Consider the following 11,502-nt stretch of genomic DNA (forward strand, 5'->3'; position numbering starts at 1 on the left):
ATCGTGATCTCTTGCAACCTAAGACACCAGATAATTACCTCAATGCATTGGTTAAATTAATGGGTTGTAAAAATGTGCCCCTTTGAGCACACACAAATTTGATGTGTCCACTATTTCAGCCATAATATTTCATTTGTCCACAATGCCTCCTGTTAGTCAGAGAAAAACCCTACAGAAAGATTCTACATTAATTGAGCCTGGAGCCTGAAAACAGTTAACCATTGTGTCTCTTTAGTTATGTGAGTAGCCTATTGAACTCAGTGGGCCCAGTAACGCTGAGAACAATTAAATGTGCTTTAAGTGTTTGCGGTAACATGATCTAAATAATGACCTCCAGCCACTTGGATTCTGTATATTGGTTAAGTTGATTAACTAAACCCCGAATTAGCAAAAATCTTTCTTCACCAATGCAAGAAATTACAGGTGAGTCTTGGTCTAAAGTTGCCTGACACTTCCCATTATAAGAATCTATTTTCCGTTGTTTAAGTCTTTGCCAAATTGCAACTGCTCAAGCTGAAATTATCTACGCTGGTGTCTGCCTCAGGCTAAATATTTGGAACATTTCAGCAAAAGTGGTTCAGCCATTTCTGGGATTTGCCACCTCTCAGGTGAGTGCCCTGCCGGTGGCAGCAGCAATTCTGCGTGCTGCTTGGGGGCAAAACAACAGGGACTGCCGCCCCTTGCAGAATGCTGCCCCAAGCACCAGCTTGAAATGCTGGTGTCTGGAGCCGGCCCTGGTGAGAGAGGGAAAACTTGTAAATTTCGTAGTATTTACAAAGTAATTGACTCCAAGAGGTGCTTGGCAGCAGAGGATCAAGAGGCTCTTACCTTTATTACTGTAGTCTACTCCCATTCATTTCCCTCCTGTCTTTTCATTCAGAAACTGACTTCTGTTTGTCCTGAAACGAAGGGGTTTCATTAAGAGTGGGAAGTTTGGGTTTCCAGGCAGGACACAGGCTGTTCATTATTAGACAGTCTAACTGAGGGGTGAGGAGTGCTATCTGTTTGAGGTACTCATATTACCCCCCTTATCCTAGTATTTGAGCACCTCAGACTCTTAATGTATTTTGCCTCACACCAGACTTAGGGAAGTACTATTATCTTCATCTTAAAGATGTGGAACTGAGGCAGAGAGAAGCTAAGGTCTAGATCAGAGAGATTTAGCACCCCCACTCCCATATTTAGAAACTCAAAATCCACTCTCAGTCACTACTTAACCCTGGCCTAAGTTTCTGCTAGCAGTGATGTGCAGAGCTGACTCAGTTCTAACAGCACCAAGCAGTTCAGCACAATCTTTAAACTAGACATTTCCTCACCTATCTTGCCTAAGTGGCCTGAGCCACAAGACATGGAGGCTGTGCTGGTGCTCCCTTATGCCCAATGGCTAGAGCCTAGGATGTGAGAGACCCAGGTTTAAATCCCTAGTCACCCTGATGCAGAGCAGGGGCTTGAACCCACACCTCAGGTGAGTGCTCTAACCCCTGGGCGTTTAGGTATAAAGGGTCACCCCCTTCATTTTCTGTGAGAAAGGTGCCTCGGCCCTAAAAACAAGAGAGGGTTCACAGCTGTGCCTGCTGAGTGAATGGAGTCTCCTCCCAGAGCGAGGCACCTTCGAGGAGCAGGGCTTAGTCCACCTCTCTCCTCAGCATTTTCTACTGGCTCACACAGGCAGCTCCCTGCTCACCTGGCTGGGTTTCATTAATCCCATTCTCATGCACCTAACTCTCCCCATGCAACTTACAGGGAGCCTGGGTACTTAACTCAGGGCTCTGGATTGCACTAGGCAGCAGGGCACCTCAGTGTTACCTGTTACAATGCTGAGACTAACTCCCCTTTGTGGATCTAGCTCAAAGCCAATTGCTCAAGGTCACACAGAAGTTAGTGGCAGATCAGAGGCCTGAACCCAGGTCTCATTAGTATTAGACTAAGGCCCTATCCACTGTATCATTCTCATCTCGGTACAGAACTGCTGCTGATCACTTTTTTGTCTCAGATGGTGGGAGTGTGCATGTTCCTTCTCACTTGCAGAAGATCAGTCTTCTGAATTTTCACCTGATTTGTTGAGGTAGTGACTTCTCATCTTAGGAACTTATTTGTCTCCACCTTCCTGAACCATACCAGATGAGAGAAACTCCCACCTCATGCCTGGTCCAAAGCTGCCACTTGCTAATTATCACATTAACTTTCCACATAAGTTAACACATCAAATACATGCTGCATTTTGAAAACCACATATAACAATACAAGGGTCTGTCCTGGATTTAGAAATAACCAACATTGTGTCAAGATTAGAAGTGGAGCAGGGAAAAAACCAAGACCAAAATTCTTCCCCTAAATTTTAGGCTCTAGCTCAGCTCTCTGCGTCTTCTACAGGTTCAAAAACCTAAGGTTTCAAGTTGCTGCTGTTCAATGAAGGTTGAGCAGGGAATTGATTCTACCTACTTCATGGTGTCTCAGGTGGTGTCCATGACAGCCCACTGGGGAAAATCATGAAGGACTTCAGACTTGAACATGCGCGCATACACACCCCAAAGAGAGATTACAGATTTCCATTTACCTCTGATCAGGACCCAACAGTGGCATCAGGAAGATAACCCAATATCTGGAAGAGTTCCTGCATGAAAAGAAGTTGGCTTATAGTCATTTCCAGTAAAATGAATATACCTTAAGTGAAATTCACAAATGGGCCTAGGGTGATAGGTCACCAGGAGCTTAGGTGTGCAAACTGAGGACAGATTGCTACCAGACACAGGCCTCTCAGCATGTACAAGGAAAGACTGGTCCTCAGGGTGCCCCATGATGCACAGGGGAGGTGTGAAGGCAGCGGCCAGTGCTTTGGGGAGACAACGCCTTATAGCAATATGGACAGATGGAGAGGGCAATAAATCCTCCTCTGAGTGCCGAGGCTGAGGCTGTATCTGGGTATGCAGTGTGGGGAAGGCTCCTTTGCCTTCTCACTCTGTGCAAGGGCCAAGGACAGCCTGGACCTTGATGTAATATACAAAGCCATTTAAAAAGACAATAAAAACCCTTCTGGAAAATGGGGCTCTGGTGGCTAGGCTATTTTATCGAGAACATTGACAATTGCATGCTACGGGCTCATTTTACTTGACTTCTTAAACTGACAATGAAAATGTCTGATTTATTATTCTTCACCAGTTTGCGGATGTTGGTACAGGATTTTAACATTCTCGGCTATTATTCAGTATCATCTAGGCTCATTTCTTATTCCAGGCACAAGCCATATATACATTTATCCTAGAGAAATTTCCATAGACCCCTGGCATTACATTTTAGCAGCGTGGTAAACACAGGAGAATGTGGTGCAGAAAAAGCACATGAAAGCACTGAATCCAAATTAAAATAATTCTTTTCTCCAATACAAAATTTGTAACAAAGTACCCTGCTAAACAGAAATCCTCCATATTTAAATATCTGTACTGTGCTTTGGAAATCAACAATGGCTTCTATTCAGACTGGTGTATGCCTTTCCGTGATGAAGATCTGTGGGTTTAATTCCCATGGATGATCTGTGGTGTCTGCATGTAACATCGCCCTGGTTTCTTACAAAAAAAATTCATACCATTAGGTAAAGGCGCCAGTAGCGCTCAGTTCTATCTTCTTATAGTGTGCCTATTGTCTTGGTGTCTGAGTAATAAATAGATTATAAGAAGACCAATGGAATGCCCAGAGGGGGAGACAGAGGTCACAAACTGCTTCATCTGCTTAGAGGAGTTGGGTGAATGAATCAACTGAATTTTACAAGTTATATTAAAAAAATGTTGGGTATCTTTGGACCACCACATTTCATGCAAACAAAAATTCGGACTCCTTTAATTATGCAAAAAAATGGTGACTGTTTTAGAATGAGATTACTGGACAATTTAGTACCATAGAAAAAGATTTATAGTTATGGAACTGAGTTTATATTACATTCGCTCATTCCTGTTAAAAGGAAAAGTTAAAAATACCTACTTCTTATACGGCAATTTCCAGCAGTAGATTTCAATGCACTTTTCAAAGGAGATCAGCATTATTATCCTCATTTTAAAGATGGGGAAACTGAAGTACAGAGGCAAAGTGACTTACCCAAGGTCACCAACAAGCCAGTGGCAGAACTGGGAATGGAGTCCAGCTCTCCTAAGTGTCATTCCAGTGCTCTGTCGTCTAAGCTATTCTGCCTCCCTTATCCACACTTTTTTCTTCTACTTGTCGCAAGCAGATGAGTCAGGAAGCAAACACTCCAACACATTGAGAGGTGTCCTGCTGCTCTTCTGATGATTCTTCTGTTGTAACTTGCACACTGTCTACTTATGCAGCCATTTGCCACAAGTCAGGTAACTAGCTATAGAAAGGGACTAGAGAGCCACTCTTGCTTCCTTCAAAGCCAGTGGAAAAATAAATCATATGACTTTGGGGGAAACAGAATCAGCCCCCAAATTACTAGTCTAACTTACTCATCTACAGCCTTAAAGAAACAGTACGGAAAATTGCATTTGAAAGGATTTTGTCACCATACTCCAGAGTATAGTAGGATATGCTGGACTTGGAAGACAGAATAATTTTTTTTCCTTTTATCTTTAGCAGCCACTTTGCTGAGAGCTTTTTTCCTCCTCAGAGCCCTTCACCACCCCATAGTGTGCAATGTGCTGATTGGTGTTAAGGGCAGAGGAAAAAACATAAGAAGCAGTTCTAAAAGGTCATTCCTGAATCATCAGTGATGTACTTTGCTAAATTCTCAGTGGTGAGGACTGGCTGGCTCTAAACAATGCTTTTGGTTCTCTGTTTTGAGTCATTCTGCATTTACAGAGCTTCTTTCAAACAACTGAATTATTCAGAAAAGGCTGTTCACAAGAAATCACTCCAGGTGGAGCAACTCACGATTATATTTGTTTCTGATCTGTCAATAATTAATACGATGGGGAACAGAGACTAGAATGATTTTTCACTAATGATGAAAGAATTAAGTCATTTGCTCTCGCCATGCTTCTCATTCAAACTTATGATGGCTTAAAGTCAGTGGAGTTATTCTGCATTTTCACTGATGTAGCATATGGCTAGGATATCCACAGAAGAAATTCTTAACGTTAAATGATTATTGTATTCTAATACTTACAGTGGAGGTATTGGCATGTGGCTGGTCATAAGTCTGGCCCAAGAAGCATTTTGCTGCTCTATAGCATGGTGCATTGCATTGTTCTGCTTCATGCATGTTTCATACCATTCTGAGCAGCAGCAATTTGTCTAATCTTCTGCCAGCCAGCACTTGCAAGCCAAGGTTTAAGGGGACAGCAGGCCGCAGAGTCACTGCTCCCCACTTCTTTGGCATAGCTGGGCAGGGAGGCAATCTGCTCTCTCCTCTGATCACATTAGTGGAGATAACCAGCAAGTATAGTTACTGCTTGGTCCCCATATCATCCCTTATATGGCTCATATAGGATCACTACTTCAATACAGAAGTAGTACTGTTCTTGGGGAAGAAAGGCCTTCTAAAAACACATGTAGCCTTGGGGAAAAAAAAGTGCATTAAATATGAAAAGACCTCACAAACAATCCTTGATATGACTCTGATCTTCCTCTCAAAGCACTCAGATACAAAGAGCAAAGGTAATTTGGACTCATTTTAATGAAAGTAATGCAAAAAGTAGCCAAAAAATTACTAAAAAGGCTAGAAGAAACGTTCAGATAACATTATAAAACTCGGGAATGATATAGACTGAGAAAGCGATGCAAGATGCTGCAGGAAGTTTTTGAAAGGTCCTAGGTTGTAATGAAGCTGCAAAAATTTTCATGACCATTTTTCTTATCAGTTAAAATGTGTGTTTTATTTCATATTATAAATACTCCAACTCATTACAAGAGATGTCATTTTTATTTGTAACTTTAAAAATTCACAGGGTAATGAAATACTGTGGATGAAATACACAGTATTTCATCCATTACTGTGGATGAAATACATTAGAAATATATATCCTAAAATTAATCTTTTTATGTATCAGAAAGTTTTAAAAAGTTTATTTTAATTACTGGTTTGTTTCCAATATAAAGGAAATTAATTTGAATTTTAATCACTTAGAAATGAGAGTTAGAAGTAGTTTCAGGTACTACACCTGCCCTGAATACACCTAACAATTTGTGGTTTTACAATCATGATTTTCTACAGTCATAGAATGTCAGGGTTGGAAGGGACCTCAGGAGCTCATCTAGTCCAACCCGCTGCTCATGCCCAATTCCCATGAAATCATCTCAGCCTGACCTTAAAAACCTCTAAGGCAGGAGATTCCACCACCTGCCTAGGTAACCCATTCCAGTGCTTCACCACTCTCTGAGTGAAAAAGTTTTTCCTAATATCCAACTTAAACGTCCCCCACTGCAACTTGAGACCATTACTCCTTGTTCTGTCATCAGGTACCACTGAGAATAGTCTAGATCCATCCTCTTTGGAATCCCTTTTCAGGTAGTTGAAAGCAGCTATCAAATTCCCCCTCACTCTTCTCTTCTGCAGACTAAACAATCCCAGTTCTCTCAGCCTCTCCTCGTAGGTCATGTGCTCCAGCCCCCTAATCATTTTTATTGCCCTCCGCTGGACTCTTTCCAATTTTTCCACATCCTTCTTGTAGTGTGGGGCCCAAAACTGGACACAGTACTCCAGATCTGAGGCCTCACCAATGTTACATCCCTCGATCTGCTGGCAATACCCCTACTCATACAGCCTAAAATGCCATTAGCCTTCTTGGCAACAAGGGCACACTGTCGACTCATATCCCCCCAACCCACCACTACAGAAACATCTCCTGGGAGGAGAAGTCAGGCCCCTGTCAGGACAGGAAGCTAAACTGTTCTGAAATAAGACCCCAGGGACAACAGAGACTGTGGGAGTTCTCTCACCAACCTCCTTGCTGGCCTACGATGAAAAGGGCTCAATAGACTGTAGCCCAGGCCCTAGAGAGAGAAGGGCTACGTGGAGGGTCACAGTGAGCCACTGAAGCTAGCATAAACCGCCTAGGAGCGCAGGACCCACGGGGGCAAGGTCAGAGCTCTGCCACAGGAGTAATTAAACAAACTATATGGAGGTGCTGTCAAATGCTCAAATTTAACTCAAATATATATTTTTTCCTCTACTCTTTCAGTTATATGCTTAAGTCTTCATTGTAGGAACACTAGGTACAATATTTTCAGAAGAGTTTAATGTGACTGGTACACAGATTTTCCAGTCCACAAAATAAGTCAGGCAGCCTTCAGTCAGTTGCAGTCCCTTCTCCCCAAGGCCAATGTTAAGAAACAGAGTCCAAACAGAACAAAACCAACAGTAGCAAAACAAAGACAGCAGCAACTAACAGTCTCCACATGCAGACCTGTGGTCAGGCCTCCAGCTCACACCCAGCTAGCTAAGCATCTTAGATTCTTCAGGCATATTAGAGGGTGAAACAATAAAGAAGTTGTGTTGCCTTGTTTTGCAGCACTCCAGGGAATGGTGTCCTGGGTGTAGAGGCAAAGAAAACAGAGCTTGTTTGGAGTGAATTCCTAGGGGACACAGAGTTCCCAGAACAGCTACAGTTTTACTCTGTAGAGATACCATGCTAGGTGACTGCAATCCACAGCATACAACTCTACATGCAATCCATGGGGGGACCAAACAAATCAGTGATGATACAGCAGCCAGCCAAGTTCATGAGTAATAGATATTTATGGACCCCACCATTATCAAAACAGGAAAAAACATGGGATCTGTTATTATAGCCATCATTGTAAAGAATAAAAAGGATCTTTAGCAAGATTCGGAGTTAATCATTTTGGACCAAATCCTGAAGCCTAAGTATTCAAACTGTGTACAAGGTATTTCCTGCTGGGCTTGTAAAGCATGAGAAGGAAATCCTCCCACCAAGGCTATGGAGTCAGAGCAGAGTCATTCTGCATATCCACTGTTACTCTGCACCCCACAGAGAGATGAATGTGACCAATGGAGTCTCTCAGTTGTCAGTCCTTCAGCCACAGCCCTGTCCTCAAGCACAGCACACTAGACAACAGGAATACCTGCAAAGCATAGCTGTGTTACATGCAGCAAGACCACACCCTCTGTATACGATCCCCACATTGTCTCTGTGCCAGAGCTTGTTTTGGGGGGCTAACAAAGACTACATCTGCTTCCCTACCCCCACCCAACATCCTGATTGTTGGGACCTTATAAATATCAAGGCTAACCTCAGTTATCAATTCAAGCAAAATAACTTCTGCCTATAGTGGTCAGAATCTTGACTGACCAATCAAGCTGTATTTGTGTTCTGAACTTTCATGAGTTTTTTATATCTAAGAGCATCTCATATATGCCGGAGATAGGTGAATTAGGGGAAGATGTTCATTCAGATGTATCAAAGGAGGGGGAGGGTTGGAGGACCTTTGAAAATTTCCAAGGTGTCAAAGGTAACTGTCATGTTCCTTAATTGGTTTGAGTACAAGATTTGGGAATTCAATTTCTAAGACCCCTACACAATTCAAAGACTTCTTTGAAATGGACACACCATGTAGGAAACGGACTGCTGAAGTTTTAGGAGGAAGCTACAAAGGGTTAGTGAATTTAAAAATAGTTTAATTTAGAAATGCTATGTAGTTGTGTGCTGCAGGTTGTACTAAAATCTGGAGGTGATTTACATTGTCATCATGAACACCTTTGCCTCAGCAGTCTCAGAGAACAGCTATCAGAATCTCCAACTGTGCAGCAATGAGACATACCTGGGTCACGTCTTTCAGTATCCCACAGAGAGGATGAGACCTTGAACCATAAAAAGCACGGTGCTGTTAAAAGAGAAAGTTACTGGGATAGAAGGCGTTGTTTAACCAGTAAGCCGTAATTAAGAGCTCTGACCTAGCTCATTATGCTTTCCACAGTGTTAATCTAGCTATGTCTCATTCTGCTATATCATTTTGTGATTTTCCCTTTTATTGTCAGTCCCATGCTAACTTAAGTAAGCGTTGATTTACTTATCTGGAAGTATTGATAGGAACCATTTGAGGACAAGATTTGTAAGATGCTCTTGAACAGAAAAAAAAAAAAAACATGATCTGACCTCAATAGAGGTTAAGTCTCTGACTACAAAGAGAAGTATCTGAGTGTAGAAAGGCAGTGTTGTCTAGTAGAATAATTATGGAACAGGAAAAAGATCTTGGAGTCATCATGGATAGTTCTCTGAAGATGTCCACACAGTGTGCAAAGGCAGTCAAAAAAGCAAACAGGATGTTAGGAATCATTAAAATAGGATAGAGAATAAGACAGAATATCTTATTGCCCTTATATAAATCCATGGTACGCCCACATCTTGATTACTGTGTACAGATGTGGTCTCCTGTTCTCAAAAAAGATATAGAAAAGGTTCAGAGAAGGGCAACTAAAATGATTAGGGGTTTGGAATGGGTCCCATATGAGGAGAGATTAAAGAGGCTAGGACTTTTCAGCTTGGAAAAAAGGAGACTAAGGGGGGAGTATGATAGAGGTAAATAAAATCATGAGTGGTGTGAAGAAAACGAATAAGGAAAAAAGTTATTTACTTGTTCCCATAATATAAAAACTAGGGGCAGCAGGTTTAAAACAAATAAAAGGAAGTTCTTCTTCACACAGCACACAGTCAACCTGTGGAACTCCTTGCCTGAGGAGGTTGTGAAGGCTAGGACTATAACAGGGTTTAAAAGAGAACTAGATAAATTCATGGAGATTAAGTCCATTAATGGCTATTAGCCAGGATGGTTAAGGAATGGTGTCCCTAGCCTTTGTTTGTCAGAGGATGGAGATGGATGGCAGGAGGGAGATCACTTGATCATTACCTGTTAGGTTCACTCCCTCTGGGGCACCTGGCATTGGCCACTGTCCGTAGACAGGATACTGGGCTGGATGGATCTTTGGTCTGAGCCAGTATGACAATTCTTACGTTCTTAACAATGATCTCCTGCATTCTAATTCCAGCTCTGACAACAACTTCCTCTGTGACCATGATCAACTCACTTAAGATTTTTCCCCAGCCATAATATGGAGTTAATTATCCTATAGGAGTATTGTAATGTATAATTGGTAAAGCATTATACTGGGTAGTATAAATATATTAAATGTTTGTGGGGCAGACACACTGGTGATGGAGGCCAAGATCAGTATCCAGACAGGAATACCTAGGAAGAAGCATTACTATTATTCTAGAGAAAAGGTGTGACCGGGGTCCCAGTGGGGGCAGCTGTGGTCACTCAATTAAGGTGAACTGCAAATAATGGGGCAGACAAACCCCAAAAAGCCAGTGGATATTCCAATACTTAGATTTACCAAGCCAGCATAAAAACAGATTCTTTATTGCATTACTGGTTATTCAGAAGTCCAAACAACACAGTTCCCTTAAAGTGAATCAGCCTCAGGCCTCCATCCAGGTACTTCAGTCAAATATGATGATTTCTGAAAATCTTATTTCATTATATAAAAAAAAAGGTCCTACCAATCCCAAAGGATCAGACACATTAACTCCCAGGTTAATGAATGTTCCAGATCTTACCCAAATACACGCTACAACCAATTCTTATTAACTAAGCTAAAATTTATTTAAAAACAAGAGAGAGTATGGTTAAAAGATCAATATACATTCAGACATGAATTCAATTCTTAAGATTCAGATTCATAGCAGAGATGGTGAGCTTTGTAGTTGCAAAGAGTTCTTTCAGAAATGATGATCCAGTTAGAACTGGGATCTCAGTCCTTGTGGCCTAAGCATCCCCTGTAGCAAGCCTGAAGCAGATTGAAGATGAACAGGATCAGTACCCAAGGATCTTTTATACAATTTTATGTCCTCTTTAACATGCTAGAGTTCCTCGGGGAACAAAAAGGATGACTTTGAAGGAGGTCCATCACCAGAACTTAGCTATACGAATTAACATAAGGCAATTGGCTTGTCCTCCACCATTCACAGATGATTAGTGATATATTTCAAAGAGAGATGAATACAGAGATATCCCATCTTTACAATTCATTTAAATGCTAGGATGTTCTTTTGATCTCTGAATTATCAGACTACAGCATAGACAGGGACTGTTGATTACATAGTTGACCATTATCCATATACAAAAACTTGCAAAAGCACAAATATTATCTCCCAACGTCTTCAAGGGTTGAATTTGAGCCATTTATTTTGCAGGATGTTTAACCCTTTCTAGCCAAGCATCACAGAAGAGTAGGTGGACTTTGCATCATTGTCTGCCTGCAGCCGGGAGGGGGTGGAGGGGGAAAGAGGGAGAGTGAGATATGAATTTGGAGAACAAGGCAGCAGAGAACAAAAAAGTGGTGCAACTGGGAAGATAGGGAACAGCAATGATGACAGAGGATGGAGTAATATGGACCCAGTCCTGTTATATGCTAAAAGCAGCAAAGAGTCCTGTGGCACCTTATAGACTAACAGACGTATTGGAGCATGATGAGCTTTCATGGGTGAATACCCACTTCGTCGGATGCATGTAGTGGAAATTTCCAGGGGCAGG

At 41.8% G+C, this 11,502-nt stretch overlaps 1 long non-coding RNA gene across 1 annotated transcript; it reads right to left on the bottom strand.

The window, feature by feature from the left end:
* Positions 1-827: 827 nt before the first annotated feature.
* Positions 828-4,533, bottom strand: LOC127046911 (uncharacterized). Its single transcript, XR_007773254.1, has 3 exons — positions 4,090-4,533; positions 2,558-2,614; positions 828-899 (listed from the first exon to the last, which is right to left on the bottom strand). It is a non-coding gene; the product is annotated as an uncharacterized LOC127046911 (long non-coding RNA).
* Positions 4,534-11,502: the final 6,969 nt, after the last annotated feature.

This window comes from Gopherus flavomarginatus, chromosome 3, assembly GCF_025201925.1.
Source record: "Gopherus flavomarginatus isolate rGopFla2 chromosome 3, rGopFla2.mat.asm, whole genome shotgun sequence".
Classification (NCBI taxonomy): Eukaryota; Metazoa; Chordata; order Testudines; family Testudinidae; genus Gopherus; species Gopherus flavomarginatus.